General features: G+C 38.5%; 1 protein-coding gene across 1 annotated transcript in view; it reads right to left on the minus strand.

Annotated features, from left to right (window-relative positions):
• Window positions 1–25,481, minus strand: part of LOC125130412 (receptor-type tyrosine-protein phosphatase O-like) — a 178,359-nt gene that overhangs the window by 49,122 nt on the left and 103,756 nt on the right. The window lies entirely within an intron of this gene.

A 25,481-nucleotide genomic window follows, 5' to 3' on the forward strand; every position in this document is an offset into this window, starting at 1 on the left:
CTTCCTCATTAAAAGCCTAGCCAGTCCTTAATAAGAGAAACTAAGATGCTCTTTGAAGAAAGGGCCAGACTGAGGAGCTGTGGGCACTGATGGAAAAATCAGCAGTTAGTGGACTGAAAACCTTGTTCCAAGTCTCCAGATAAATGCTCATGAACAGTATTTGAAAAATCATTTGTGCAGTTGGTTCAAATATCCCTTCCTGATTCTTTCCCACACTCCACAGGCAGAATCAGCCCTTCTGCTCTCTGGTTTTTCAAACAAGACTCCTATACTTTGAAATGCTTGCTGTTTTGTTTTTAATTTACCTTCTGGGTCTGTGGTATCCAGGACAAATTATTTCATTGCTGTGAGCCTTAGATTTCTTTTCAGTGAAAGTGGGACAGAAAAATTGCTGAAACTTGTCAAGGACTTACAAGAATCCAGGTACTAAACTAGGCAGGCTGTAAACACAGTTGTCTTATTTCCTATTTAGTGTGACCTCATGAGATAGATATTATTATTTTCAATCTCAATTTGTAGGTGAGAAAACTGAGAGCCAGAAAGATTAAGTCACTGCTTAAGGTCACAAATCTAGTTTGGATTTTTTTTTTTTTTTTTGTCTTTTTAGGGCTGCACCTGCAGCATATTGAAGTTCCCAGGCTAGGGGTTGAATCCAAGCTGTAGCTGCCAGCCTACACCACAGCCACAGCTGTAACCTACACCACAGCTCATGGCAATGCTGGATCCTGAGCACAGCCAGGGATTGAACCCAGATCCTCATGGATACTAGTTGGGCTCATTACTGCTGAGCCACAATGGGAACACCTAGTTTGAACTCTTAACCAGTGATCTAAACAGACACCAAGATGGAGCTCCACTGTTATTCCAGTAACTTTGTCTTCTCTTGAATTATTCTCCTGACCTTAACTGACACACAGCATAAAGCTGATAAGTGCTTGTTAAATGAATGAAAGAATTGCACATTGCATTAATTACATGTGAGCATTCTCCTCTTAGAATTGATCTGCTTATTGATTTTGGTACCTCACATATTGTTAGCAGCCAAATCAAGCATGCACTATGTATCAACCCCCTAAAAGACACCAAACAGTCCTAAAAATATACTGACATTTTTCTTATTTAATTTTTTAAAAGAAATCTAGTTTTGAAAGGTCCTAATACTTATAAAGAATATCTGGCCATTAAGAGAAGTTTAACTCATTGTTAACATTTAATAGACAATTGTATTCATGATATTCCCACCACACTAGACCATAAGTCCTCTGAGGGTGGAAAAGGACTACATCTTATTTCTAGCTGCATCTCTAGCTCTGGACCAATGCCTGACATATGCCAGGTGGTTTGTGACCTGGGAAGTCCTGGGAAGATTTCCATAATACAAGCTTGTCAGTATGGATCGACTTTTTAAATGTCCCTTAATCCTCATTGCTTTTCATCCTCAGATATATGAGCAGGTTTCAAAAACTGAGTTCGGTACTTTGGGGACCAGACATAAAATGTGACCCATTCTACATTGCCTGTGGCCAGGTGGAACTGTGAGGCTAAACCAAGCATCGAATATCCAATAGCACCGAAATCTGGTTTTTATTCAGTATTGATTATAGAAGCTGATTCGCTAACTCAGAAAACAATAAGTTTAGGAGTTCCTATTGTGGCTCGGGGGGCGAGGAACCTGACTAGTATCCATGAGGATGCAGGTTCAATCTCTGGCCTCACTCAGTGAGTTAAAGATCCAGTGTTGCTGTGAGCTATGTGATGTAGGTTAAAGACATGGCTTGGATCTGGCGTTGCCATGGCTATGGTGTAGGCCAGCAGCTGCAGCTCTGATCTGAACCCTAGCTTGGGAATTTCCATATGCTGCAGGTATGGCCATAAAAAGAAAAAAAAAAAAGAGAGAGAGAGAAAGAAAACAATACTTTTACAAAGTCCAATACACAATTACGAAGAATTTTTTTGCTTCACATTTTAACATATTTATCATGAAAGTGTTGATGATAACAGAAGGAGGAATAAATAAACTCAATTTTGTAAAGTGTTTAAGAAATATATGCCTCATGTGCCATGATGCTTTGTAGACAGTTATATCTTCCAGGGACAGGAACTGATCTTCCAAATGCTAACAACAGCTTTAGGGATGATTGTATCAGCCATGAAAATAAGCATTGGCCCATGTGCTCCCAGGTTGCCAAAAATACATCAGGGTGGGCTAATCAGATTCAGTCAGTGGTACTAATGAGAAGAAGGCAACAGGCCAAGTGTGATCCAGGCAGTGAGCCTAAAAGAAATATCATCTATGCTATTTCTTTCTTCTCTGTCCTCTTTGCTTCAGCTTTTCCTGGAATCTATATTCAGGAGAAAATTCTGAATGTGTGCTGCAGGCATGCCATCCCTGCTGAAAGGCAGAGCAAGAAGGAAGTGCTAAAAGTAATCAAAATGGATCTGGTAAACTTAGGCAAGGCCAATGCTGATTTACTGCATGGATAGAAAAATAGTTAAAACTTTTTTTTTTTTCTTTCTGAGACTGTTAATGGTATTGCTTGACTGTGCAGTAAAAAGTATTTTCGCTGAAATTTCTTTTGCATAACAAAGTTTAATATAGAAATTTCTCCAGTCCAACACTCTCATTTCACAGTTGAAAGAACGGTGGTGCAAATGTCCCACAGCTAATTGATGTCAGAACAAGGTCTAGGATCCACATGTTCCGATACCACTTGGCATTTCTCTTTCCTGAGCTGAGCTGCTTGAGGCAGCAAAGGGGCCTGGGGGCTTGGCCTCAGCAAGGAAAGGGGAGCCAGGAGCCTATAACCTATTCTATAGGTCCTGGGAAAGAGAAGCTGCTGGAGACAGTGTAGGCAGCAATGAAGAGGAGAAAAATGCAGGATGAATCCCTGGGGTGTGGGACAAGAAGCCGAGCTGACCGCTCATAAAGTACCTGTCAGAAGTTCAAGGAAGTCTTCTACCATCCTCGACAAGTGTGGCGACTGTGGTATTTGTGCATCTGGACCGGCTTTGCCCTGGGCATTATATACGTATTTTTCCTTTTATTCCTTACAACCATTTGCAGAAATTAATATTATTACTCCTATTTTACTCAGAGAAATTAAATAATTTGCTTAAGAACATGGAAACTGACTTGGAATCAGAGGGTCTGAGTTTCTTTTCCTTCTCTGCAGCATATTACCTGTGAGAACTTGGGAAAGCCCAGGACTCTCTTAACTGCATCTTCTTAATTTAGAAAGTAGAGATAATTCCTATAACTCATGGGATTTTGGTAAGGGTTAAATGGCTTTTATAAACATGCTAATAGGGCAAAATCGATCAATATTCATTGTATTTCAAAAGCTACTGTGCTTCAGTCTTGAAACACTCCATGACCTTTAAACTATAAAGGTTCTATAAATATTCATTTAACTCACTTCAAAACCCTCCAGAATTCTGTAATTATGTTCACTGGATGTTGAATTCACAGACCCTTGGAGAGCTAGCCGTTTGTTAATTCAACAAAAACAAACATTAGCTAAGTGCCAACGTGGCATCAGGCATCATGGTAGGTGTTAGCAAAAGACGAGTGAGTCAGACGGGGTCCTTGAACTCCAGAAGCCCAGGCTCCAGTGAGGGAGAGACTCAAATGCACAGTTATAACTCAATCTGAGTGTTATTAGTCAGAGACTTTGGAAGTTCCTGGACCAGGGATTGAATTTGAGCCATGGCTGTGGCCAGATCTTTAAACCCACTGTACTGGTGGGGGATGAATCTGGACCTGCACGGCAGCCCAAGCTGCTGTAGTCAGGTTCTTAACCCATTGAGCCACAGTGGGAACTCCCAACCAACATTTTTAAACTTGGAGGAAACTTACACAGAAGAGATACTCCAAGGTTTAAACAATAGGTAGGATAATAACGTAACCATATATCACATTTTTTATTTTATAAGACACTTTAAAATACAATTCTCATTTGATCCTCAGAACCTTCCATTAAGTTATGATCTCACTTCACAGATGAAAACACTGGGGTGCAAAAAAAATTAAATGAGTTTCTCAAGACTCCTCAAGGCTATTCTTTAATTACAAATTTTAGGACTCTTTTTCACTGCAGTCCCCAGGCTGTAAGGTCCTGGAGCCACAATGATTTCCTAAATGCTAACGTCTATATCTATGCTTATTTGGCAGTGAACTCCCTCAGCACAAACCATGACTTCTCTAGATTACACTTGATAGATGCTCAAAAAGTGCGATATCTTGAAAAAAATAAAAGCAGTTTTAGAGGTAGGCCGACCTGGGTTCAAATCTCACCGTGATTGTCTCTCGTTTTAATTCTTTGAGCTTCCTTTGCTTCAGGTAAATTATGGAAAAGATAAAACCTAGTATGACCAGCTTTTGCGGGGGGAACAAACTAGCTTATGGGTGTACATTACCTAGGCCCATATAGTATGTTTAGTAGAGCCTCCAAAAACAATAGCTAATTGTTACTGCGATATTCATAACCTTTTTTCTCCTTGATTTTCTCTAAATCTTAGATGTTGTATCTTTTCAGGACTCTAACATCATGGCTCATAAATAGTTCCCAAACTGCTCTGAGTTTTGATCTACTTATTCATCTATCAATATTATCCTCTTTGTGGCATCAAGAACAAGAGTGGCTAGCATTTCTTTTTTCTGTTATGCCTGTGTGTGACAGCCTGAGCTAACCTGTTAGACTGAAGGTTACCATGGGAACCATTTCTAGGACCTACTGTGCCGACAAGGTCAGAGACCTGTGAAGCTGAGACTGGCTGATGATGGACTCAGAAGGAGGTAGTTCCACCATCCAGGAAGCCATCACACACACTTGTTCTCAACAGTCCAATGATCAGGCAGATTCTGAAAATATGTGACATTCTTCTGGCTTCCTATGTTAGGAAAAATAGGAGATCCTGACAGATCACTTCTGTGAAACAAGTGTTATTTTCATAAAATGAAGCCCTGACAAACATTATTTTGCCTGAAGGTTTTTATTCCCCATCCCTCTTCTCTAGCTTTACCTTACATATTTATGGTTTTTAAAAGGTTTTACCTCAGAGAGATGCTTGTAAAAATGTAGCTGTCCCACTTATTGAAAAATAAGGTGAAAGATATGGCACTAATCATTTATTTTAGGATGGATGAGTTCAGTCAGATATCCCCACAGGCAGGAAACATCTCTTCGATTGTGACACCCGCTAATTAAATCCTGATGATAGTTAACAAAGAGTGCTGTCCACTTACCAAACACACAGTTCACCACATATTTAGATGTGATCCCTGTGACCTTTCGTAAGCACTGCCCTTTAACTCCCCTCCTCACTGAGTTGTTACCATTGTCAGCAACAGAGCATTCAGATCTGCAAAGCAAATTGTTTCCTTTTTCCTGCATTGTTGACCGATTATAGTGGCGGGGAAGGTACGTCCGGTAAGGTGGTGTTTAGATAGAAGTGACGATAAGGAGTAAGGAATAAGAAGAAATGGTAGGAATAGATTTGAATGGATTGTGATCACGAAGAATAACTTAGATCCATCAAAAATAGGTGGAGGGTAGGTTGAGGTGGTAGTTCTGGAGTGAGGGTTAGTATCGGGAGTCGGTGTTCTTTCTGGATTTCTTTCTATTCTTTATTTTTCCTTACTTCTTCCTTCCTCGCATTAGCCTTCTTGCCTTACCTTCCTTCATTAGTACTTTCTAGCTGTTATTTCTTTAGCTTTCTTGTCTTTCTTTGTAGTTGTTCTTCTTTCTTTCTTTCTCTCTCTCTCTCTCTCTCTCTCTCTTTCTTTCTTTCCTTTCTTTCTCTTTTCTTTCTACCACTGCAAATGCAGCATATGGACGTTCCCAAGCTAGGGGTCTAATTGGTGCTGCAGCTTCCGGCCTACGCCACAGGCATAGCAACCAGATCTGAGCTGCATCTGTGACCTATGCGGCAGCTTGCAGCAATGCTGGATCCTTAACCCAAAGAATGAGGCCAGGGATCCAACCCTTATCCTCACAAAGACAACATCGGGTCCTTAACCCACTGAGTCACAACAGAAATGTCCACAAATAGTTTCTTGTGCCTTCCACCATCACTGGGATTTTATGATTTCTTCTGGAAGATTGATCCCTTCATGGTGGATAAATTAAGGCCCAGAAGTCAAGAGAGATAAAGTAGGATACTCTACATACATGCTTCATTCAATGTGTGCTTTTGTGTAGCTTTAAAAGGCTGAGTGCCTGCTGTATACATTGTGTGGAAGATATGACAGTGAAGAAAAGGAATTTGGTTCCAGTCCCAGTGGTGTTCAGAATCTATAGCAAAAGGGAGGAAATACCTACAAATGAAAAAGGCGTCATTGTATAGAAGTGCCTCATGATAAAGGAGGACCCAGCAAGATGATCTAACTTAAGGGAAGTAAGAGTCAGTAGGTACAGACTACAGTAAGAGTTGACACGATCATGAGTTGGAGAAAGAGTACAATCTATGAAGAATGGTATATATGAAGATTTGGGGGCTGGAGAAAACACAATAGATTTGAGAAACCAGAATAACACCAGAATGGTCAATAGTGGAGACCAGATCATGGGATACTTTGTAAGTCCTTCTGAAAACATTGAGGTGTATTGCTTGAAGCAATGGGAAACCACTTATAGGTTATTAAGCAGGGGAGTGAAACTACCAAATTTGTCTTCTGTAACAGAGGCAAAAATTTTTCTTATGTTGACTGCTGGCTCCCAAATTCCTCTTGGGCCAAGTTTTAATAAAAAAAATACATGATAAATAACCTCTTGGGATAGAAGAGAACATTCTAACGGTATGAACAGAGGAATCTAGGCAAAGGAACAAAACAAGCAAATACAGGCAAATGGTATTTGAGTTACAAAGAAAAGAACGGCCTTATTCTAGAAAGTAAGGGAGAAAGAAAAGGAGAAGAGGCTGGAAAAAAACACAGTGATCAGAGCCAACAAGATGGTGTGGTATTGACATAGAGAAGGGGCAATCAGCCAACAGAAATTTCTAGATGGTGAGGAGGTCAAAGAGCATTTTAAAACTGGAAATGCCTAATGTCCCATTTGATGCTAGCATTTTGAAGAGCAAACACTTGTCCATTTCCCCAGACCCCAATCTTTACTAATGTTTACAACACTCACACAGGATTTGTGTGAGTGGCTCATTTGTGGGACTCGCTCAAGGGCTGGGTTTCACAGCCATGTGCAAGGACACAGAAGTGGTCATCATGAAAGCTGGTGCCTGAGAGAAGAGGGAATAATGAGAATGAAAACCTCCTACAACTTAACAAAATCCCAAGTGGATTTGAACTTCCATTGGAAATGGGAACGGATTTAAGCCAATTTCGTTTAGGTCTCAGGGTGGGCAGGAAGATCCTTCTGGGGACAGCACAGAGAGCTGGTTGGTGAGGACAGGCAGAAGTTGGGGTGACTGAAGTAACCTAAGAGAGGAAGGATGGTAGGAAGGACCAGGGAAGTGCCAGGAAAAATTTAGAGGGTATATTCCTCAGAACTTAGTGACTTGAGATTTGATGGGTTGAGGGCTGCTTGTGGTGTTGACTTTCTACACCTACTCACACATTATCATTATCATAATAGAAAAGACTGCAGGCAAGCAGATATTGGCAGGGTGGGAGCAGATATTGGCAGGGTGGGAAGAAGGGGGATGCATGTAATTAGTTCAGTTCAGCTTAATACATAACAAGTATGAGATGCATGTGGGATATCCAAGTGCAAATTCCAAGTAGGTGATGAGCTGTATGAATGCAGAATTCAGAAGAGAGGCCTGGATCCAGTATTTGGAAGAGATTGACTTAGAGATGGCAGTGGGCGCTCGAGGAATGGAGGAGCTACTGCAGTATGGTAATACAACTACTACTGTTAAGAGGGCTTACTTTTATTAAGAATCTGCTTGCGTTAAGAATTTTTTAGGCATGACTTCCATTAATTTTGACAATCCTCTTAGATATTATTATTTACATTTTTCCAATTTGTACTTAAGCATCAGAAAAATTAAGTAACATGCCTAAGATCCCATGGCTTTTATGTGGTAGACATGAGCATTACATCCAGATTTTTCTGATTCCAAAGCCTGTGCAATAACTTTGACATTCAACTCCAGGTTCATGCCATATAGTGCCTTTTACTTTATTCCTTTGCAACCATAAGGCATGAATGTCACTTTGAGATTACTTATCTTTATCATGTGGGGAGTTAAAGGACATTCAAGTATAGTAGAAAGAAGAGTGACTTAAAGACAAATAGAGTTCAATATTCATATCAGTCGCATCCCATAGACACCTCGAGGAAACTTAGTTTCCTCACCTATAAAATGGGAAAAAATGCCTGTTTTACAAGGTAGTTGTGAGATTAAAATGAAAAAAAAAAATAAGGTTAAGATCCTTGGCATATTTTATGCCTTGCACATAAGCGCTTGATTTTGATGGCTTAAAAAGTGGCTATTACACTTAATGAATCTGGCTAGGGAAGCTTTTGTCAGCTGCATTGCAAAACTTTCCGAATGTCATAAGAAATCTAATAGATAATAAAAGAAATTTAAGTTTTCACTTGTGTAAAAACCTTCAATATCACATTAAAATTCTGAAATCATCATGCAGTTTTTCAATATGTATTTTTCAGAAACAGTGCTATCTCAGATTTGCTATTACTTGAACTAGTTACAAACATAATTCAATTAGAAATAGTATTTTTTACTGTCATAGTAAAATAGCTTCTAAACTAGTTACATGGAATCATACTAATCTACTGAGAGGCAGACTGCCCTTACAGTAAGAGGTAGAAATAATTATAAATGGCTCTTTTTGCCAAGATCCTACCATCCTCATGTTAAGTATTCATAACATCTACTTAAATCATTTGAGGTTAACGTTGTACATATTCATCTTCATTTCATAATGTTAACTTTAGATTGTCACCATTTCTTAGTTTCCACTGCATGAATAATATGTTCACCAGCACTGATGCTATTTTGAATTACAAGAAGGCTGGGACAACAATCTGATATTTATATTTTATAAATGAAGCTCAAAAATATCTTTGTCTTTGAGAACAGCTGTAAAAAGACAGTATGCAATTTACTGCACTGAATGAAAGGATTCCATTCTTGGGGAAAGGATGACATTTATATAAATCATGCTGTGGTATTTGGTAAGGAAATATCATTACTTTTACTTGAGATACTGCACTTATTGTTAATTGGCATTTCATCGTTGAATACTTTCTTATCTCCTGGGATAAGACATATTTTAAAAGGTGGAAAATAGAAATGTTTGCATCCTCCCCCCAAAAAAGAAATGTTTGTGTCCTTGAAATTATTTTAAAAGGTGGTTTTTACCACTAGAAAATTTTGATGGTACAGAATCTAATGATAAAGGTGAAATTTTTTTCATAGGATTCTGTACAGAAATGTTTAAATCTCTTTCTACATCTTTCCTTACCATTTTAAAGTTTCTATTTTTAAAGGGAGCAGCTGTTATTGGGAGCCTGATGTAAATACCTTATGCCAATTGGCAATAATTCACATGATCTGTGTTAAACAAAGGAACTTTAGTTACAAAGCTTTTATTTAATTCATAATAAAGACAATAAAGTCATAGCATGCAATACTTTTATCAAGTCATGACCGATCATGGGCTCTCTCTCTCTATTTTTTTCTTTTCTTTTTAGGGCCACATCTATGGCACATGGAAGTTCCCAGGCTAGGGGTTGAATCTGAGCTGTAGCTGCCAGCAACGTGGGATCCAAGCTGTCTGTGACCTATGCTCCAGGCAATGTCAGATCCTGAACCCACTGAGCAAGGCCAAGGATTGAATCTGCATCCTCAGGGATACTAGTTGGATTTGTAACCTGCTGAGCCACATCAGGAACTCCCCACATAAATTTTAAAACCCAATATTCAAGTGTTTAAATTACTGAAACACACTTTCCTTTCTTGAATACCCTGAAATACAATACTTAACAATCAATGTTAATTTACCATTTGCTAACTACTCTATTTCTATTTCCACCTTCCTGAATAATATAACACTTCTTTCTTCTCAACCTCTTTTTTTTCTCATTTTGCCCCATTTGCATTGCTTCTCATTGCGTATCTTATGCTGTGTTTGGTTAGTTCTGTGTATAAATTTCCTGTTAGATTTTAATCTACTAACACAGAGACTCAGACCTCACTTATCTATCACAGAATCCAACCCAATATTTTGCTATTGGGAACTTAATAAATATTTATAAACTGAAATCCATTCATCTATTCATCCACCCACCTACCCTACATTTACTGAGACTTTAACAACATATTCTTACTGTGTTTGTTCAGTCTATTCTCATGTATCAGAGTATTACTTTTTATAGCCCAGTTTCTGGATTATTATGGCAGAGTCATAATCACTGTCTTTTAGAAATAAAAGAATGCTTGGCCAATCCAAGACAGATATTAAGGAGAGAGGCAAGGAGGTAACTAGGGAAACGGCAGGAAGCAGACAAAGAGGAAAGGTTAAAAGAATACAAAGAAGGGGTGAGCGATAAAGAAAACTTGTAAGTTGGGAATAAGTAATAGTGACCAATAAGACAGTGGCAGAATAAGACTGATATTTTGTATCCTTGCCAGTCATGACTCTATCTGTCTTATTTAATATCTGATAGAGAAAAAAATCAAGCTAAATTTTTATTAATATCTCAATTGTTTCCTTATCCACCATGCTCCTTCCTTTTTTTTTCTTTCTATGATTGTGTCCTAATTTGTTTCAGATTTGCAGATAATATATTCTTAAAGACTCATCGATGAATCATTAATAAATCATATGTTGCTATGGGAACTAACTGCCCATGCAGAGGCCTTCTATCCACTTGGCTAAGATGGTGCCATGGAGATTCAAATACTGGTTGAAAGATTGGACTTTAACCCCTTTCAATTCATAACTTTGAAGAGTTATGAATTAATAAACAATGAACCTAGGAGTAATTTCTAAGAATATTAAGAGATGCATGCCAGATCTCCTTTCAGGTCATAAGTATCCAGGATCGGAGTTCCTGTCGTGGCGCATTGGAAACGAATCCGACTAGGAACCATGAGGTTGTGGGTTCGATCTCTGGCCTTGCTCAGTGGGTTAAGGATCTGGCATGGCCGTGAGCTGTGGTATAGGTCGAAGATGCAGCTCAGATCTGGCATTGCTGTGGCTCTGGTGTAGGCCGGCAGCTGTAGCTCTGATTAGACCCCTAGCCTGGGAACCTTCATATGCCTGTGGTATGGCCCTAAAAAGAGAGAAAGACAAAAAACAAACAAACAAAAAACAGTGGCCAGGATCTGTTTTCTTCAAAATGAAAATTCCTCTCAAGCCTTTTCCATTAGCTTTAGCTTCAAGGAAACAAATTGTGGAACATTTACTGGAAGAATTTAATGGTACCTTATGATAATTAAATACAGTATTTTCCAAATACATTGCTGCATAATTTACAATAAATATGATTAATTATATGTATTTAATACATAACAATATGATCTTCTGTTTCAATGGAATAAGAAATACCATTAACCTGATGCAATTGTTTAGGTGATTAATGCATCTACTTCTTTGTATATTCCCTTTAGCATTCAAAATGAGCAAGATATTTTTACTTATCAGGTAATTAAAATTAAGCCCATACTAACTGCTATAATTGAAGAGAGAAAAGAATAGTAACAAGAGTTCCCTTTGTGGCTCAGTGGGTTTAGAATCTGACTAGTATCCATGAGGATACAAGTTCGATCCTTGGCCTTGCTCAGTGGGTTGGGGATTTGGCGTTGCCATGATCTGTGCTTTAGGTTACAGATGAAGCCCCATTCCTGCATTGCTATGGCTGTGGCTTAGGCTTGTGGCTGCATCTCCAATTCGATCCCTAGCCTAGGAGCTTCCAAATGCCATGTATGCAGCCCTAAAAAGGCAAAAAAAGAAGAGTAACAATAGTAATAGCTAGCATATATTAAATACCTAATATAAGCTAGCTATTACTATTGTTACTAATATATGCCAGTGTTTGTTCTAGGGGGCCTTAGATTAATTATGCTTAAATCCTTAAAACAATACTTAGAGCTATTATTTTATTGATAACTAGGAATCTGATGGAATTCAAATAATCGTTCATAATGCTTCTTGATGTTAGTTACTAAAGTATGATTGTGAGCAAGGAGACTGGTTTTAGCCCTCACAAAGATTAATTCTAAATCAGCAATAACAATCAGAAGCATCAAATATTATAACAAGAAGCGCAATGTATGCTGGTAGTAAGAACACCTTACCTAGTGATGCTGCAGTTGATGCTTAAAAGATTATCAAAGCTTGGAGTTCCGGTCGTGGTGCAGTGGTTAATGAATCCGACCAGGAACCATGAGGTTGCGGGTTCGGTCCCTGCCCTTGCTCAGTGGGTTAACGATCCGGTGTTGCCGTGAGCTGTGGTGTAGGTCGCAGACGCGGCTTGGATCCCGCGTTGTTGTGGCTCTGGTGTAGGCCGGTGGCTACAGCTCCGATTCGACCCCTAGCCTGGGAACCTCCATATGCCACGGGAGCGGCCCAAAGAAATAGGAAAAAAAAAAAAAAAAAGATTATCAAAGCTCAGTGATAAACAGGCTGGAGTGTAGGGGATATTTCAGGCAAGATGGGCTGGGAGCAGCACTGTGTTTTAGGAACAGAGGACAGCACAGGACCTTCAAGGAACAGAAAGGGCCTCGCAGGTCAGGTTCAAGTGTTTGGGTGTTACCTTGTTGGCCATTGGAGTGTTCTAAGCATCCGGTGGCCATGTTTAGATTTTCTTTTGAGAAAGAAAGATTAGTAGTGTGAAACTGGGGTTGAGAGAGGGTCAAATGAAGCAGGAGATCAATTAGAAGGTTGTGGCAATAACTGAAACAAGACTTATCCAGACTTGGTAGTGGCAAAGAAGATGAGAGCAGCAATGAGAGACCTATTGAGGAAATATTAGTAAGAGTCCCAACAAGAAGTCAGAGTAGGAAGGAGCCTTGAAAATTATGTTGACCAAAACTCCTTAATACAGATGAGGAAACCCAAGACCTGGAGGTGGAAGGTGCCTGCCTGGGGGTATCCGCATGTGTAGAGGAAGACCCTTACTAGATGCAGGTCCTTTATTTTTTTATTTTTTTAGGGCTGTATCCAAGCATATGGAGGTCGAATCAGAGGCTATGGGTTGAATCAGAGCTGTAGCTGCCGCCCTGCACCACAGTCACAGTGCACATGTGGATCCAAGCCACATCTTTGACCTACACCATAGCTCTCTGCAACTTGCGAGGCCAGGGATCGAACCTTCATCCTCATGGATACTGGTCAGATTCATTTCCGCTGAGCCACAATGGGAACTTCTAGATGCAGGTCCTTTTGAAGGCACTCCGGTGATATTTCCATTACAATATTTTGCCCAACAAAACCTACAAATCAAGTAAATTTTTTTCCCCCTTTCTGCCATAAGAAATAAAGCTTACCTAGATGGATGTTCTGTAGAGATACAAGGCAATTTTGGCCCTTAGATGAGTGGGCAGAGTTGATGGCTATTGTTGTATGTAAATGCTTGCTTTCCAAGTGGCAACAGAGGCTGCCTGCAGAGTTTAACATTTTTTTTTTATAACAAATGAACAAATTAAAAAAACCACAAAATTGAGTTTTTCACTGAATTTAGTCACAAACATACTAAAACATTATTATATCACAAAATATATCTTAAATGCATACAGTGCTTCAGTAGGGCTTCTCAAAGTTAAAAGGTAGTCTGATTCTGCATTTCTAATAAATAAGCCCCCCAGGTGGTGCAAATGCAGCTGGTTCACAGAACACACTTTGAGTTGCAAAGACATACTTTTCAAACTTTTTATTCATAAATTGTAGGCATGAATGATTAATCAATTAGTAAGGTCCTGAGCCATCAAGGCTAAGCCAAGTCTAAAGCAGGTCAGTCCCTCTAACTGGGAGGCATTTGCAGCATGAAAACTGGTGACTCAGTAATTTGCTGATAATCCATTATGAAACCATCTTCAGAAGACAGTGGCTTTCGCCACTGGAACAACTCAAAGATGAGGCTCAGAGGTTTTAAATGAACCAGAGGAAGTACTCAACATGTGCCACCACAGCTCCCACATCTCCTTGATACCTTCAGTACCACCCCCTGGGACTGGACTTTGTATTAGGTACCTGAGTTCAAATCCTATTATCTTCGTTTTATGACCTAGGTTAACCTATTAAAGATGTTGAACCTTAGTTTCACTCAATTTTCCTTTTCAGCTTCAGTTTTTGTCAACTTTATGTCTAGAATTATTCAGAGATGGTAATGAGATAATATATATGGAAATTGCCCTCACATAGTAGGTGTTCAAAAGAATTAGAGGAATGTGTATTTGAAAAATTGTCTGGGTGAATCTTTCAAGCCTTGGATCTAATTATTCTTTTTCTCACCCCAAGTCTGGAAAATTCATGAAGTGACTTCCATATCAGGTAGTTAAATGTGATTCTTTACACGTGGAAATGGTCTATGAGAGAGTTAGAAAAGAGTGTTGCATCTGTACTTTTCCAGGGTTGGAGGGATTGTGGATCAGATTTAGATCTACAAAGAGGAGCAGGAAGAATTGATTAATTCTTTGTAGCAAAAGGAAGAGAGCTTAAACTTTAAGAATAAAATCGAACAATTATGGACAAGAAGATTTCAAATTCGTGCACTTGGTGTAATATCAAGTTTTCTGCAAAGCACACACATCATTATGGCCAAATAATCACAGGATGAAGAGCTGAGGTGGCAAAAGTGGGAGAGAATCTTAATTATAAGTGGGAAAGAGCTATTTCCCTGAGTTACCTCTGGCTGAGGGTTTTCAAAACCCAGGAGAGAAAAAGCTGGTATGTAAGCTACAGACTAAAGCTACTGCATCGGCAGTGATGTTGCTTAATAATTCACTGCAATTTAATACGTAACTTAAGGAAATTTCCTTAGTACGGGATACTGTTGTGAGGCAGTAGGAAACACACAGTTAAAAAAAAAATGCAGCAATGTTCAGAGAATTTCCAAATACAGCAGGGGGCGTAGGCATGGATGCAGATATGTGACATGTGGAACAAGTCATGATCAATAAGAGAGGAACAAGAAACAGACTCACAGACTTGCGGTTGCCAAGGGGGAGGGGAGAAGAAATGAGATGGAAGGGGAGTTTGGGGTTGGTAGATGCAAACTATGACATTTAGAATGGATAGACAATGAGGTCCTACTGTGCATCACAGGGGCCATGATGGAAGCTAATATAAGAAAGATTGGAAAGAAATGTGAGGAGTTTTATAGTAAACAGGAGAAAAACAGTTTTCAGATAGGAATCAGGGTTGGGACAAACATGTATTCTTTCTTTGGGGGAATCTTAGTCATCAAAGCTGGAGTCAGGAGATCTCGGCCTGATCATGATGGTGGCCTTCTGGGTTATTGCCTAAAATAACAGTACTTGCAAAAAGGGCATATTGATCAGAGATTTGAACAAACTAGGAAAATTCCTGAAAAACATCATGTGCTAACAATCTTTAACCCACAGGCAATTATGCTCAGGGTGCCTAATCTTTAGCTTATGGATGATTATGTTTAGGGTGCAATTAAGCCAGGGAGAAGGAAAAGGAAAGACTCTAAGCTGTTTAGTTTTAAAGTATTCATTTCTAAAAGAAGCACAAGGAATAAACTTTTCTCTTAGGTGTATAAGATGCCTATATTATTATGTGTATCCCTTGAGAGGGAACCAGGGATCCTGTCCCAAGGCTGAACTATCGTTATTTGACTGTTCCTCCCTTGTCTTTGCATCTCCTTCCTTCTCTGATCAGCAACTGTCTGAACCTGCCCCTTGGAACTCAGGGAAGGTCATGCAGGCTGAATGAGACCCATTTCCTAAGAATGAGAAATGGGGGAAACAGAAAGGCTTTTGTGCCCGGGAGCCCCACAGGGCACTGCTCAGTTTCAGTAAGTTCAAAAGTTTTATTCAGTGGTTTGCAAAAGGCACATGAGAAGAAGCAATGAGAGACAAGGAAAAAGGCTAGATTAGGGCAAATGAAGAGAGCCTTGAATGCTAGGCTCACCACTGAAATATTGTGAGCTAGAAACCCAGTCAACAAGTGTTTTACAGAACCTTCTGTAAAGGGCCTTCCGATAAGCCACACAGGTAATGCCAATTCTCTATTCCTTGCCACCCGTCCTTTATAATCAGTGCTTTTTGCTAGATGGGGAAAGCAGACCAGGTAAAATTATAACCCTGAATGAATTCTTTTAAATCAGATTCCATAGGAAAACTCCTAGTATTAGAAAAAGCATTCTTCTTTAAACATGAACTATAACCAATTTATAATGGGATTTACCAAGTAAGGGAAGTACAAATGTATGTGATGCTTGGCATTTCATTGTCTTATAGGCTAAAGAAATGAGCTATATATCAAATATTTCAGGGTAGTTCTACAATGCTATAATATTGCTGCAGGTTTGTGACCCTATTGTTATAGTCACCACAAGTAAGACAATTTAGGAATTTTGAAAATTGAGATCACTCTTTATCTCAGTGATAACAGAAGCAATGTTTATTTGTTTCTGTGAGGCAGTTCAATTGGAATTATACTTCAAAATAAAAACATATTTACTGAGAAGACTGACATGAAATCCACAATTTCTCTTTTATAAATGGCAATCCTTTTGAAGTGAACTTGACATGAGATATTGAGCCCTTAGTATCCAAAGAACCGCAATCCAGTATACCTTTAACTGTTCTTTTTTTTTGTTGTTTGGAGACAAGAAGATACAACTTACTTATGTAGCAGAGCAAATTTAGCTCTCAAATATAACTGCTTCCTAGATCCTTTATTGTGTGAGTAGCAAGTAACACTTACGAGGCTTAGATTTGTGGCAAATTCAGGAATCAACTTTCAGATGCCTCCATCAGGAATTCTACCAGGAATTTATTAGTTGTCTTTAAGTTTAGTAATGCCTTCATCTTGGAATGTGTTGTCTTATTCCTAGAGCTAATTTGGTGTCAGCACTGCCTTGCTCCTGCAAACCATCATCTTTCCTGATCAAGTGAGATCAGAGAAGGCTGGTGATAAAACAGTTAAACTCTTAAGTACAGTAGAATTCAAAGCTAAGGTGGCAAATTCCTGCTGAGCCTGATGTCTTGCTTTTCACTCACACTGCTTTGCCTTTTTATTCTCTGTAAATGGGCTGGAATTGAGCAATAAGAACCTGCTGTGATTCTCTCTCTCTTTTTTTTTTCAGATTTACTTATGCACAATTTTGGAGCTAAATATTCATTCTTTTATGACATTTATACTTTCTGCTGCCTCTCTCCCCTTGACATCCATTAACAAAAAGAAAAGCATGGCCATTTGTTGGTATCCAGTTTCACCTGCCATAAGAGTTGTGTGGTAAGAATCAGCCATGTATACGTAAGGGTGGTTCTTTAACTGCAATCTTATTCTTTCTAGGCAGCTCTCTACTGGGGGGCTTGATGATTCATATGCTGAATGTAGGCTGCAAGAAACAAATACCAAAGGAGTCACTGGAGGTTGGGCCACTTGCTGTGAGCCAACTTGCAGGGAAGGTGGGGGTTGGTACAAATGAAGCATGGTAATTATCCCAAGTGTGAGTAATGAATCCTTGCAGGTGTTACTTTAAAAAAAAAAGATCTTTCTGGTAATAAAAAAGAAAAGATGGAAGTACAGGTTGGTCTGCTCTTCCCAAGCTTGCTTACATAGTAGAGTCTTTTCCTTTTAATACTTCTTGCTGGTGCAATGAGGTAGATCTGCGTGGCACCTGAAGGGATCAGTTCCTACTTTGCCTTTGGACCCCAGGTAGGTAAGAGAGGGCTGTCTGATTTTCTCATTATTTTAGCTGTTTCAGGAGCTAATGCTCTGAGTACCTTGTGGGGCCTCTTTGCCCCCCCATCTCATCTCTTTGGTGAGTGGGATAGGAGTGGGGCTAGAAGGTTTTGAAAGGTATATTTTTCTCACCCTGTTTCTTCTAATAATTCCTTTTACCCTGACCAAGAGACTTTAATTACAGAGGTGTGGGCATATTAGTAAAATTTAAATCTCAAGGAACATAACATTTATATAATTTAAAATATAAAACCCAAATTTTAAGAAAAAAGTTTGGGATTATTTATTCCTTTACAAACTGGAATAATCTACTGAGGAATAATACTGGAATAATACTCCATTATGCATTGTTCTAGATAGATTAATACTCTGTTGATGAGGTATTAGAGTCCTAAGTGATTCACTATTTTTTTTTTTTGGCTACACCCATGGCATGTTTCCACCTGTTTCCTGGGCTAGAGATCAAACACATGCGGCAGTGACCTGAGCCACAAGAGAACCCTGTGAGTCACTATTTTTTTAAAAAAACTTTATATTTAGTACTTTTATTAGTATGCTATGAATTCTACTTCTTCTTTGTTCCAGAAGAAGTAAATTCAGCTAAGTTGGATTTGGCAATGTGCCTCATTTGAGCTATTTTTGTCCCTCCTCTTTTGACATTTGGCTGAATTTCGTCCCAGACGTGTCAAAGGCCTGCTCTAGGGAGATAAGGATTAATTAATTGAAGATAATTTACAATACAGAAACCAAGCAGAAATTTGCAGAACTTTTTGTTCATGTCAGTTCAGATTGGATCATTTTAGTGTAGCATTTTTTTTTTCCTAAGTGGAGACAGCAAAGTATATTTTGTAAAATAGATAACCAGCAATGATTACCCATTTGTTATGGGCACATAATTAATTGTTAGTTAGAAAAGGGGGAGAGGAAATCTTACTTATATATACCTCCATTTAATGTTAGGTTAAGCCATATTAAATTGCTGATATGTAATCAAATACATCTTTGAAAGTGAATGCTTTGAAAATAAAAACCAAATACCACCAGCCCTTCCACATCCATTCAATAAATGTTTTTGGGCACCTCCATGTTTCTCACATTCTAAACCAGTTACTTATCAAAGCATATAAAGAAATAGTGATAGACTCTGAATTGAAATGCAAAAATATTGAGTGAATGATTAATTTAAAAATAATAACGTATTTCCATGAGTCCTGATATTTTAATAAAAGAAGTACATAATCATGGTATAAAAATTAAGAATATATAGGGAAGAAAACGTTAACAACAGGAAAGGAAAAAAATCCCTAAGTCTACCACCCAGAGGTAACCACTCTCACAATTCCTGACTTTCACCATGTTACTATTCTTTAATAAAAATTAGGTTATGATTCTTTATAACACGCTTTTACAAAAAAGCATATGAGGAAATCCCTGCACATCAATAAATGTTCTCTGCTCACATTTATTTTACATGACTGTATAGTATTCAACTTTTAAGTGCTTGAAACTTTATAGCATTTGCCAGTTATAGTGCTTGCAATCAAACAAGAAGCCCTATGCTCCTCAGTAACTCCTAAGCAAAGGGTGGTCTGTGGGACATTGCCAGTTGGATAACTGTTTATTAATCATCTGTGACAAAGTAAGCACATCAAGTGAGGACATTTATAACAATTTGTCACAGTACTGCTGATGTCTGCTGTCATCCAGTAATACAAAACAAGTTAGGACTTGTATTTTATATGTCTGCTTTAACTTAACTTTTCATAAATTAGTTTTTTATGAAAGAATTGGTCCATTTAGATCGAGGGAGGGGGCCTCGTTCCTTTAGCACAGATAGTTCAAAAAATGAAACCCATCCAGATAGACTGACTAGAGCTTCTTGGCATGGAAATCAGAGTTTGATCCCATGGCTGGGTGATAGGAATGTTTGCAATAATATAACAACTAAAATTTGGGGGAGTATGGGTTAGTATTTTGGGACACACGTGCTCTGCTCTCCATGGTACTGAACCATCATTTCTCTAGAGCCTGGTTATTTCTTTTAACCTTGAATAGCTGATTACTCCAGACAGACGTTTCTCAGAAACTCTGAATCAGGAGAAAGAAGTAGGGTGGAAAATGTGGAGAAAGAGAAAAATCGATAGCATTTTATAGGGAGATTGCATGGAAAAAGGAGATGTTTTGTGAATTTATGTACTAAAAAAATCCTACAGTCAGTCTTAGCCAAAATGCTAAAGGAACAACAGATTTATATCCCATGTGGTGCAAAGCACATCAGGATTGACATTAATAAATAAATTATTTTTGAAAAAATGACAAAAGCTAACCAAGCAGAGACTGCATGACCCATAATCATGTCAGTTACACAAAAAATTTTATTTTGTTGTTGTTGTTGTAGTTTTCAAGATAGGTGAATTGTGGGGTTTTTTTAAATTTTTATTTATTTATTTATATATTTTGCTTTTGGGGGCCACAGTCACAGCTTATTGAGGTTCCCAGGCTAGGGGTCTAATCAGAGCTGTAGCCACCGGCCTACGCCAGAGCCACAGCAACACCAGATATGAGTGGTGTCTGCAACCTACACCACAGCTCATGGCAATCCCGGATCCTTTAACCCACTGAGCGAGGCCAGAGATTGAACCCGCAACCTCATGCTTCCTAGTCCGATTCATTTCTGCTGTGCCATGATGGGAACTCCAGGTGAACTGTGCTTTGTAAAAATATCCCAAATCACATAGAACCATGCCTCATTATTTGAATGGCTAACTTCACATAGTTTTGGAAGGGCTGTCATATTTTTTTTTATTACAATTACTCTTATTCTCTGATAGTTGAGAAGGTCTATTATCCCATTTCAATTTCCTGCCCACATGTTATGATTATGGGAGATACTCCATATATGACAGTGACTGAATAATCTTCTCAGACCTTCTATGCTTATAGAAGTTAAGTTAGAGAGAAACTAGGGATATTGGTATCTTCAGGAGCTAAACCAACAGAGACACTTGAGAAAAGAAGGAAGAGAACAGGAATTGTGTCCTGAAGCACAGCTGCTAATGCTTCTTTGAGTAACTTCTATAATAATTATTATTTTTCTTCTTATAGCTGCACCTGTAGGCATAAGGAGGTTCCCAGGCTAAGAGTCCAATCAGAGCTGCAGCTGCCAGCCTACACCACAGCCACAGCAATGCTGGATCTGAGCCACATCTGCGACCTACATTAGCAGCAATGCTGGATACTGAGTGAGGCCAGGGATCAAACCCGGATCCTCACGGAGACTACATTTGGTTCCTAACCTGCTGAGTCACAATGGGAGCTCCAACTGCTGTTATTTTGAAATTGGCTGTGTCTGGTTCTAAAGGGACAAAATTATAGATATACTATAATTTATTTAGTCAAACTCTTTTTTTTTTCTTTTTTGCTTTTTAGGATCACACCTGCAGCATATAGACCTTGGCTAGGGGTCGAATCAATGAAATACCTGCTGGCCTACACCACAGCTCAGGGCAACACCAGAGCCCTGACCCACAGAACAAGGCCAGGATCGAACCTACATCCTTATGGATACTAGTCGGATTCTTTTCTGCTGCACCACAATGGGAACTCTGTAATCAAATTCTTATTTTCATGTATTTAGGTTGTTTCACATTTTCTGCTATAATTAGTGATGCACTAAACATCCCTCTGGCCCAATCTTCGCACACATTCAAAAGCTTTTCAAATGTCAAAGAATTTTTCAGACATTCACTTGATTGAAATTTGAATAGTTGTTGAGAGAAATCAACTCCATTTGGCCAGCTTGTCAAAAGGCTACTATCAATTAAGTGTGTTTTATTAATCATAATAGCATCTATAAAAATTGGAAAAAATTCCCATGAATACATGTGTAATAATTTTCATATTTTCTGTGAACAATGCTTAGTATTCAAATGGATTTGCAGACCCTTGGCACAAGCAGTAGACTTTCCCCTTTTTCAGGAAATATTGCTCTTTACTACTTCACCCTTCACCACGAGAGAAAAAAAAGCACTTGCCCTCAGTTTCTTTCCATTTACTTATGTGAGAGACATGCCACCCAAGTGATTTACTTTTAGTGTTACTTTTTTACTTGTGGATCAAAACCAAAATGCTAAACGGAGACCTACATGCATTTTGAAACTTGACGTGACATGGGAAAAGAACGCCTTTGAACATAAGATATTTCATCTGAGTCTATATCTGTTTTCATTTGATAAAGTAATAATTTTAAAGTGGTTAAAAGTCACTTGCAGTTGTGCTGAGATTTGAAAATATTTGTAATAGCAATCAAGGAAATAATTCTGCTATATTTTACTGGACTACTCATTTTCAAAGATACAACTTTTGTGCATACTAGGTAAAAAGGATCTGTGATATAGGCATCCAAAGGAAGGAAATTCAGTGGCTTCACTATGACCCAGAGACAAAGTTTATATTCAGCAACTCGACAGAGAGCTCAGGACAACATGCTGCTAAGAAAAAAGAAAAAAAATAAGCGGCTGAGTTCAAGATCGTAATGAACATTAATTTAAACCAACTAAGGGTGCTAGAGTGATCATGGAATATTAGCTAAGGTTGCCATGTGGTAATATGCAGCAGAGGTATGGAGAGAGACTATGCATGCTCTTCTAGGATGAGAATGCAAGTTTAAAAAATACTTTAAAATTTTTAAGATGTTGATTTACAATATTGCATTAGTTTCAAGTGTATAGCAAAATGATTCATTTTTTTTTCAGATTACATCCCACGACAGGTTTACAAGTTATTGAATATAATTTCCTGTGTGATACAGTAAAAGAAATTATTAAACAATAGTAAACTGTTTTTGAAATAATATATGGTCCTTTTGGTTATAATTCCAAAATCTTGCACAAAGTTTTTCTAATATTAATGTTTTTCTAAAGAAAAAGTCAAATACAAGAGTAAATAATCCCTCTGAAAATTATCTGAATTGTTTTCATTTGCTTTTATAGTTGCATCTATATAAAACCTGTTTCAAGGAGCTATAATAATTGTTAGAACCATTAAATGATAATTGTATCTTAAAATAACTACAGATCTCTTTTAGTTTGCAATTAGGTTGCTCATCCAGTAAAATATTTTAATTATAAAAACAGATCATTTGGAGTTCCTGCTGTGGAGCAGTGGGTGCGTGCAGCCAGCCTGACTCTGTGAAGGTGCTGGTTTGATCCCCAGCCCAGCACAGTGGGTTAAGGATCCAGCATTGCTGCAGCTGTGGTATAGGTCACAGCTCTGGTTTGGATTGGATCCCTGGCCCAGGAACTTTCATATGCTGCAGAAATGAGCAGAAAAGAAAAAGAGACAGACAGAGAGAGAGAGAGAGAGAGAGAGAGAGTTTGGAATTCCCTAGTGGCCTAGCAGTTCAGGACTCGATATTGTCATGGCTGTGGCTCAGATTATTGCTGTGGCTCCGGTTTGATCCCTGGCCCAGAAACTTCTGCATGTCATGGGCCTCTATATTGTCCCCCCACACCCCCTCCCCGCCCGCCCCATCCCCGACTAGTAACCACTAGTTTGTTCTACATATCTGTGAGTCAGCTTCTTTTTAGTTATATTCTCTAGTTCATTGTATTTTAAATTACCACATAAAAGTGATATCATACAGTATTTGGCCTTCTCTGACATTTCACATAGCATAATGCCCATTCATATTGCTACAAATATGAATGACAAAAAAAAGATAGTTTACTTTGAATAACTTATTGTAAAAGCTTTGAAAAACTGAAGTGAAAGAATAATGAAATACTTCATGATATTTTGTGTGGAGAGAAATAATTAAGTGGTATGGCTTTCCAAAAGGTACAGTTTTTGAAGGCAAATTCTTCAAGTATGAATGAAATAATGAATTAATCCCATCTGAGCTAATGAGAGATGACAATCAATGCACTCCTCTCTCAAACCCAACTCCATTCTTTTGGAAACTGAAGGCAATGTCTTATGTGTTCACAATTCTGGATTTTAGAGTTTAATATTGTGATAGCAAGCCGTGTCCCTGAGGGAAATATCCACTTTTTTTTTTTTTTTAATCAAGAGCCAATTACAGACTCCTGGGCCAAGAACCCAGGGCATCTCACTCTAGGATTGGAAACATAACCAATCATTTTGTCCCTTGAATTATTAGAAGTTCACAAATTGACCAAATTTGTATATTTAACTGTCTCCCTGAAACACCTACTCAAATATCTGAAAGACACTTCAAACTCAAGGGTGTTAAAATGAACTACACCTGTCTCTAAACCTAACCTTTATTTGGTATTTCCCTGTTTCAGAAGATGGTCTACCATCCATCATTTGCACAATCTGGAAATGTGGGACTCACCTTCAACGCCTCTCTCACCCTCACTCTCTCTTGTCCAAATTATCAAGTCCTGTTGTTTTCATCTCCCTAACAACTCTCAATTCTGCCTACAATTACCTCTCTCTTATTTTGCCTTATTTCTAGAGTATTTCCTTCTTATACCCTTTCAGCTTTCCTCTATGTTATATTCAGCTACTCCTTTCACTACATAAAATAGGTCATGCTGCTCTCTGCCTCAAACCCTTCAGTGGATGCCTATTTCGTTTTAGTGGCTCTTGTTATTTTAAAAATTTTACCTTTTTTTCCCCCCTTTTTTGGCCTCCCAGAAGCATATGGAGTTCCTGGGCCAGGGATCAGGTTCAAGATGCAGTTGCAGCAATGCTGGATCCTTAACTCATTGTGCCAGGCCAGGGATCAAACCTGCATTTTAGTGCTCCGGAGATGCCATTGATCCCAATAGGCCATTGATGCCAATAGGCCAAATTTTTTTTAATTTTTAAAGATTACTTTCCATTTCCATGTACTATAAAGTATTGGCTATATTCCCCATGTTGTATAACACATCCTTAAGCCTATCTTATACCCAACAGTTTGTACCTCCCACTCCCCCACCTCTATATTGCTCCCCCCCACCCCAACTAGTAACCACTAATTTGTTCTCTATATCTGTGAGTTGGCTTCTTTTTAGTTATATTCACTAGTTTGTTGTATTTTTAAAATTCCACATATAAGTGCTATCATACAGTATTTGGCCTTCTCTGACATTTCACTTAGCATAATGCTAAGTCTATTCATATTGCCACAAATGGCAAAATTTCATTCTTTTTTTTTTTAATCGCTGAGGGTGATAGTTTTTTATAGCAAATTATTTTTCATGCTTAAGATCTAATTCAAGATCACACATTGCATTGAGTTGTCATGTCTGTTTAGTCTCTTTTAATCTGAACATAGATCATGGATATGTAACTGGGCACATGGGCCCCTGGAATAAGGACTACATTTCCGAGCTTTCCTTTCAGTAAGCAGTGCCATGTGACTAAATTCTGTTCAATCGTCTATACGCAGAGGTGATTTTGTAGATATTGAGAAATGTCCTTAGAAGACAAGTAGCATGTGCCCTTTATCTTTCCCTATCCCTTTCTTTCACCTTGCTGAGTAAAGTGCAGAGGGATGACTGGAGCTTCATTTTGAACTCTAAACAGGTGGGTTATACCCTAAGGATACCAAGGAGAAAGATGCAGGACCTCTTGTCCTTGATGCCACAAAGGACCATCTCAG

The sequence above is a fragment of the Phacochoerus africanus genome, chromosome 7 (genome assembly GCF_016906955.1).
Source record: "Phacochoerus africanus isolate WHEZ1 chromosome 7, ROS_Pafr_v1, whole genome shotgun sequence".
In the NCBI taxonomy this organism is placed as follows: domain Eukaryota; kingdom Metazoa; phylum Chordata; class Mammalia; order Artiodactyla; family Suidae; genus Phacochoerus; species Phacochoerus africanus.